Source organism: Panthera uncia (genome assembly GCF_023721935.1).
Source record: "Panthera uncia isolate 11264 chromosome A3 unlocalized genomic scaffold, Puncia_PCG_1.0 HiC_scaffold_11, whole genome shotgun sequence".
In the NCBI taxonomy this organism is placed as follows: domain Eukaryota; kingdom Metazoa; phylum Chordata; class Mammalia; order Carnivora; family Felidae; genus Panthera; species Panthera uncia.
In genome coordinates, this window is record NW_026057578.1 from 12,119,943 (window position 1) to 12,126,422 (window position 6,480).

A 6,480-nucleotide genomic window follows, 5' to 3' on the forward strand; every position below is an offset into this window, starting at 1 on the left:
TTTCTTTCTTTCTTTCTTTCTTTCTTTCTTTCTTTCTTTCTTTCTTTAGAGAGTGAGAGAGAGCAGGGAAGGAGCAGAGACAGGGAGACAGACGATCTGAAGTAGACTCAGAGGGCCCAATGCAGGGCTCAAACTCACGAACTGTGAGATCATGACCTGACCCGAGGTCAGACACTTAACCTACTGAGCCACCCAGGTTCGTTCGTTCTTTTTCTTTCTTTCCCTTTCTTTCTTTCTTTCTTTCTTTCTTTCTTCTTTCTTTCTTTCTTCTCCTTTCTTTCTTTCAGTAGGCTCCATGCCCAGCACAAAGCCCATATGAGGCTTGGACTCACTACCGTGAGGTCAAGACCTGAACTGAGATCAAGAGTCAGATGCTTAACCAACTGAGCCACCAGGCACCCAGGTCCACTGGAACATTCTGCAGCAATTAAAATGTCATATCTGTCCTTCCCAATATGGCAGCCACTAGCCAAATGTGGCTGTTGAGCACATTATAATGTAGCTAGTTGAGGAATGGAATTTTCCATTTTTATTTTAATTAAGTTAAATAGCTACTTGTGGCTAGAGGCAAATACTTTTGATAGTGCATCTGTGTCAAGTTATATCTTTCTCAAATGACTTTATTTTATTTATTTAGAGAGAGTGCACAGCTGGGGAGGGACAGAGAGAGGGAGAGAGAGAATCCCAAGCAGGCTCCTCAGTGTCCACACAGAGCCTGACATGGGGCTCGAATTCATGAACCATGAGATCATGACCTGAGCTGAAATCAAGAGTCGGAGGCTTAACCAACTAAGCCACCCAGGTGCCCCTCAGGTTATATCTTTGAAAACTCAGTCCTCTGTCTCCTTTAGAATCTGATATCCAATCAATTTCCAAGATCTATCTTATTCCACTGCCTAAATACTGGTCCAGTGAGACCTTCCCCCATTCTCCAGTTCAATGGATGACAACACCATTCAAGAAGTCTTACATACTTGATTTCTCCCTCTCCTTCAATATTCTCTCCAACCTCCCATATCTTCATATCCTCTCAGTATTAATTCATCTTACAGCTCCCTTTACTTCTCCCCATCTCTACCATCGCCATTATCTCACCTGGATAGTAACCTCATAACCAACTTCCCTGCATCCAGTCTGGTTCACCATTCCCATCCCCACTGCTCTGCTGAAAATCCTTGAGTGACTTCCATTGTTTTTTAGGATAAAACAAACGTCCTCCTCCGGTGCCTATAAGCCCGTCTTTGGTCTAGCCCCATTCCCACTCCCAACCAACACTTAAGTAAGTCAAATCTCCTCCTCCTCCTCCTCCTCCTCCTCCTCCTCCTCCTCCTCCTTCTTTAATTGCACTGTCATGATCAGTGCAATTCTTTGGAGCATCAGACACAAGTTCAACTTTACTTTCATTTGTAGTGAGCTGATCTGTGATCTCTCCCACTAGATTATCAGCTCCACGAAGACCAAGGGTGGGTCTGTTTTTGCTCAACATTTTATTCTACCACCTAGCAAGATGATAACATTTGTTACCAAGGCAGGTTAGCAGAGTGACTGAGTTCACAGCTTGTGACACTAGCTCTCTAGGTTCAAATCCTGGCTCCATCTCTTATTAGCTGTGACTTTGGGAAGTTATCTTCTCTGTGTATCAGTTTTCTCGTCTGTAAAATGGCAAGAGAATAACACCTACTTTTTTTTTTAAGTTTTATTATTTATTTATTTTGAGAGAGAGAGAGAGAGAGAGAGAGTGCAATTGGGGGGAGGGGCAGAAAGAAAAGGAAAGAGAGAATCGCAAGCAGGCTCTGCACCAGCAGTGCTGGACCCACTGCAGGGCTCAAACTCACGAACTGTGTGATCATGACCTGAGCTGAAACCAAGAGTCGGACACTCAACCAACTGTTACTTGGTGCCCCAAATAACACCTACCTCTTAAGAGTTAAAATTTTTTTAAAATTTATTTTAGAGAGAGCAGTGGGAGAGATGGGTAGAAGGAGAGAGAGAGAGCATCCCAGGCAGGCTCCATGCTCAGCATGGACCCTGATTCTGGGCTTGATCCCACAACCTGGGGATCATGAGTGGAGCTGAAATCAAGAATCAGACGCTTACCCAACTGAGCCACCCAAGCGCCCCACCTCTTAAGAGCTTTGGATTACATGATTTAAAACAGCACTTGGCCTTTGGAAGCACTTAATGTCAATTACTATTAAATGAATGCTTTCCAAAAGTTTGTGTTATACCACTTGGCTTTTATGAAAGACCTGTGTTAGTGCTGTGCTGTGCTGTGCTGACTGAAAGAAAGCAGAAGAGGATGTTCGCTTAAAAAAAAAAAAAAAAAAAAAAGCAAAGCAAAGGCAAAAAGCAAAAATAGCTTTGCCGTTACTGAAGCAGTGCCACAGCCTGAGTGGCCCCACCAAGCCCCTTCCCTGGGAACTACACTCGGCATCTTAGCATCAAACCACTATAGCTTTGTGATTTTTTTTTTAATTTTGAGAGCGAGAGAGAGAGCCAGCACACGCGCATGTGCATGCGAGCAGGAGAGGGGCAAGAGGGAGAGAGAGAATCTTAAGTAGGCTCCATGCTTAGCACACAGCCGGACATGGAGCTCTATCCTGTGACCCTGGGATCATGTCCCTGTGATCATAACCTGAGCCTAAATCAAGAATCAGACACTCAGCTGACTGAGCCACCCAAGCGTCCCAAACCACCATAGCTTTGAAATGTGTCTGTGAGCATCCGTACTTTTATCTCAGTTTATTTTGTGCATCTGTTACCAAGATGTGTCCTAAAGTATCAGAAAAGCCTAAGAGGTTGTTTTTGGGGGTCTGGACCACTCACAAAAATCCATATAAATTAACAGTAATTGCTCCTTCACTTTAAGATATTTCAGCTTACAGTAGGAAGGCTCTACTTTCGAATAGCGGGGGAAACCTGTACATGGACTTTGCTATCAGCCTTCCTGTTAGGATCCGCCAGTAGGGGGCGCATGGGGGAGACGAGGGCTGGAGGAGGTAAAAAGGACCTGCTCTATTTGCTTCCTGTTCCTGCGAGTGTCACTCCAACAGCTCCTCTTCGCCCTAGAATGGCCCATCATTCCAGTTTCCAGTAGATTCTAGTTTGCAGTTTTTTACTGTTCTTTTTAACACTCACAGAAACCAGCTTCAGTGTACCCCGCTCAGAGCACCAGCAAAGCTGAGCCGTGATGCCTCCTCCACGGGGACTTTGGATCCCAGCCCCGTGAGAACTTTCTCTGGGTTCAGAGACACCGGCCGCTTAGTGCTTCTCTGCTGCAAAGGTCCCGCTTCTCGAAACTTGTTAGTGTTGGTGTTTCCAGCCTCTTCCCTTTGTCCCTCCAGCTCATGGCTGTTCCTTGCAATTACTACTTCCATAATACTTAGTGTTCCTTCTTGCCTTTTACGTTGCTAACACCTGGTATGTTACTTTTTTTTTTTAAATTTTTTTTTTAACGTTTTATTTATTTTTGAGACAGAGAGAGACAGAGCATGAATGGGGGAGGGGCAGAGAGAGAGGGAGACACAGAATCGCAAGTAGGCTCCAGGCTTTGAGCCATCAGCCCAGAGCCCGACGGGGCTCGAACTCACGGACCGCGAGATGGTGACCTGAGCTGAAGTCGGCCGCTTAACCAACTGAGCCACCCAGGCGCCCCAAGTTACTTTTTTTTTTTTTTTAAACGTTTATTTTTGAAACAGAGAGAGACAGAGCATGAACGGGGGAGGGGCAGACAGAGAGGGAGACACAGAATCGGAAGCAGGCTCCAGGCTCTGAGCCATCAGCCCAGAGCCTGACGCGGGGCTCGAACTCACGGTCTGTGAGATCATGACCTGAGCTGAAGTCGGACGCTCAACCGACCGAGCCACCCAGGCGCCCCCCCCAAGTTACTTTTTAAATACATTCACTCTTTGATTTCCTACCTTCAAGAGGGAGAGCTGAATCCCCTCCCTTGAGTGTAGGCTGTACTCAGTGATTTTCTTCTGAAGAACAGAATGTGGTGACGATGTTGAAGTTTATAAAAAATTTAGTGGCTATACTTAGTGATTTCTTAAATACCTGCTCTGGGAGAAATTAGCTGCCATGTGTTGAGGACACCAGCAGCCTATACAAAGGCCCACATAATGAGTAATTGAGACCTCCTGCTAACAGCCGGTAAGAAACTGAGGCCTCTGTCTTGTGAGGAAGATATCCTGAAAATAGATCCTCCAGCCCCGGTCAGGCCTTCACATGACTGTAGCCCCTGCTGATATTGTGACCACAACTTCCTGGGAGACCCTGAGCCACAACCCTGTAGCTGCACCAATTTCTGAAATCCTCACCTGTATAAACTGCAAGGTACCAGATGCTTATTTTTTATTATTTATTTATTTTTTATTTTAGAAAGAGTGCATGAGAGTGTGCACAAGCAGACGAGCAGCATGCAAGCACGTGAGCAGAGGAGGGGAAGGTGTTTTTTTTTTCCCCAGATTTCACATACAAGTGAGATCATATGATATTTTCTTTCTCTGACTTATTTCACTTAGCATAATGCCCTCAAGGTCCATCCATGTTGTTGCAAATGGCAAAATTTCCTTTAATGTGGCTGAATAATATTCCATTGTGTATATATACCACATTTTCTTTTCTTTATTTAAGTTTTCTTTTATACCACATTTTTTATCCATTTATACATTGGTGGACACTTAGATTGATTCTATGTCTTGGCTATTGTTAACAATGCTGCTATGAATATGGGGGAACAGATATCTTTTCAAGTTAGCATTTTCATTTCCTTTGGATAAATACCCAGAAGTGGAATTGCTGAATCATATGGTAGTTCTTTTCATTTTTTGAGGAACTTCCACACTGTTTTCCACAGCAGCTGCACCAATTTACATTCCCACCAACAGTGCATGAGAGTTCCCTTTTCTCCACACCCTCCCCAATGTTTGTTATTTCTTGTCTTTTTGATTAAAGTCATTCTAAGAGGTGTGAGGTGATATCTCATTGTGGTTTTTATTTGCATTTCCCTGATGATTAGTGATGTTGACTGCCATTTCATGTATCTGTTGGCTATCTGTATGTTTCTTCGGAAAAATATGTATCCAGATCCTCTGCCCGTTTTTAAATCAGGCTGTTTGTGGGGGTTTTGTTTTTGTTTTTGTTTTTTGCTATTGAGTTATATGAATTCTTTATGTATTTTGGATATTAACTCCTTATCAGATATATAATTTGAAAATATTTTCTCCCATTCAGTAAGTGGCCTTTTCATTTTGTCAGTGGTTTCCCCAGCTGGGCAGAAGCTTTTTTTTTTTTTTTCTAAGTTTTTGTTTATTTGCTTTGAGACAGACAAGTGGGGTAGGGGCAGAGAGTGAGGAGGACAGAGGACTCAAAGTGGGCTCTGTGCTGACAGCAGGGAGCCCAATGTGGGGCTCGAACTCATAAACCGTGAGACCATGACCTGAGCCGAAGTCAGACACTTAACTGACTAAAGCACCCAGGTGCCCCTGGACAGAAGCTTTTTAGATTGGTGTAGTCCCACTTTTATTTATTTATTTATTTATTTATTTATTTATTTATTTATTTATTTTTGCCTTTGTTGCCTTTGCTTTTAGCGTCAAATCCAAAAAATCATCACCAAGACCAATGTCAAGGAGCTTACTGGTTGTGTTTTCTTTTAGGAGTTTTATGGTTTCAGGTCTTAACCATTCAAGTCTTTAATTCATTGTGAGTTAATTTTTGTGTATGGCATGAGATAGTGGTCCAGTTTCATTTTTTTGTATGTGGTTGTCCTGTTTTCCCAACATTATTTATTGAAGAGACTGTTGATTCCCCATTGTATATCCTTGGCTCCTTTGCTGTACATTAATTGATCACATACATCTGGATTTATCTCTGGGCTTTCTGTTCCATTGAGCTATGTGTCTGTTTTTATGCCACACCATACTTTGTGACATAGTTTAAAATCAGGAAGCATGATGCCTCCAACTTTGTTCTTTCTCAATATTGCTGTGGTTATTTGGAGCCTTGAATAATATTTTTTAATGTTTATTTTTGATAGAGAGAGAGACAGAATATGAGCAGGAGCGGGGCACAGAGAGGGAGGGAGACACAGAATCCCAAGCAGGCTCCAGGCTCTGAGCTGTCAGCACAGAACCCAACGCGGGGGGCTTGAACCCACAGACTGCGAGATCATGACCTGAGCTGAAGTCGGACGCTTAACCGGCTGAGCCACCCAGGCACCCCAAATAATTCTTTACATTCATTTTTTTCTGTTAAAATAACTACTATAGTTTCTGTCTCATAACTGAACTTTGACATACAAGCCAAAAGTAATCCAGACAAGTACACACAATCATATGTACATCAAAGCACTGTTTCTAGTGAAAAATTTGTAAATGATCCAAATGTGTATCAGCAAAGAAATCATTCAGGGGCACCTGGGTGGCTCAGTTGGTTAAGTGTCTCTTTTTTTTTTTTTTAATTTTTTTAATGTTTATT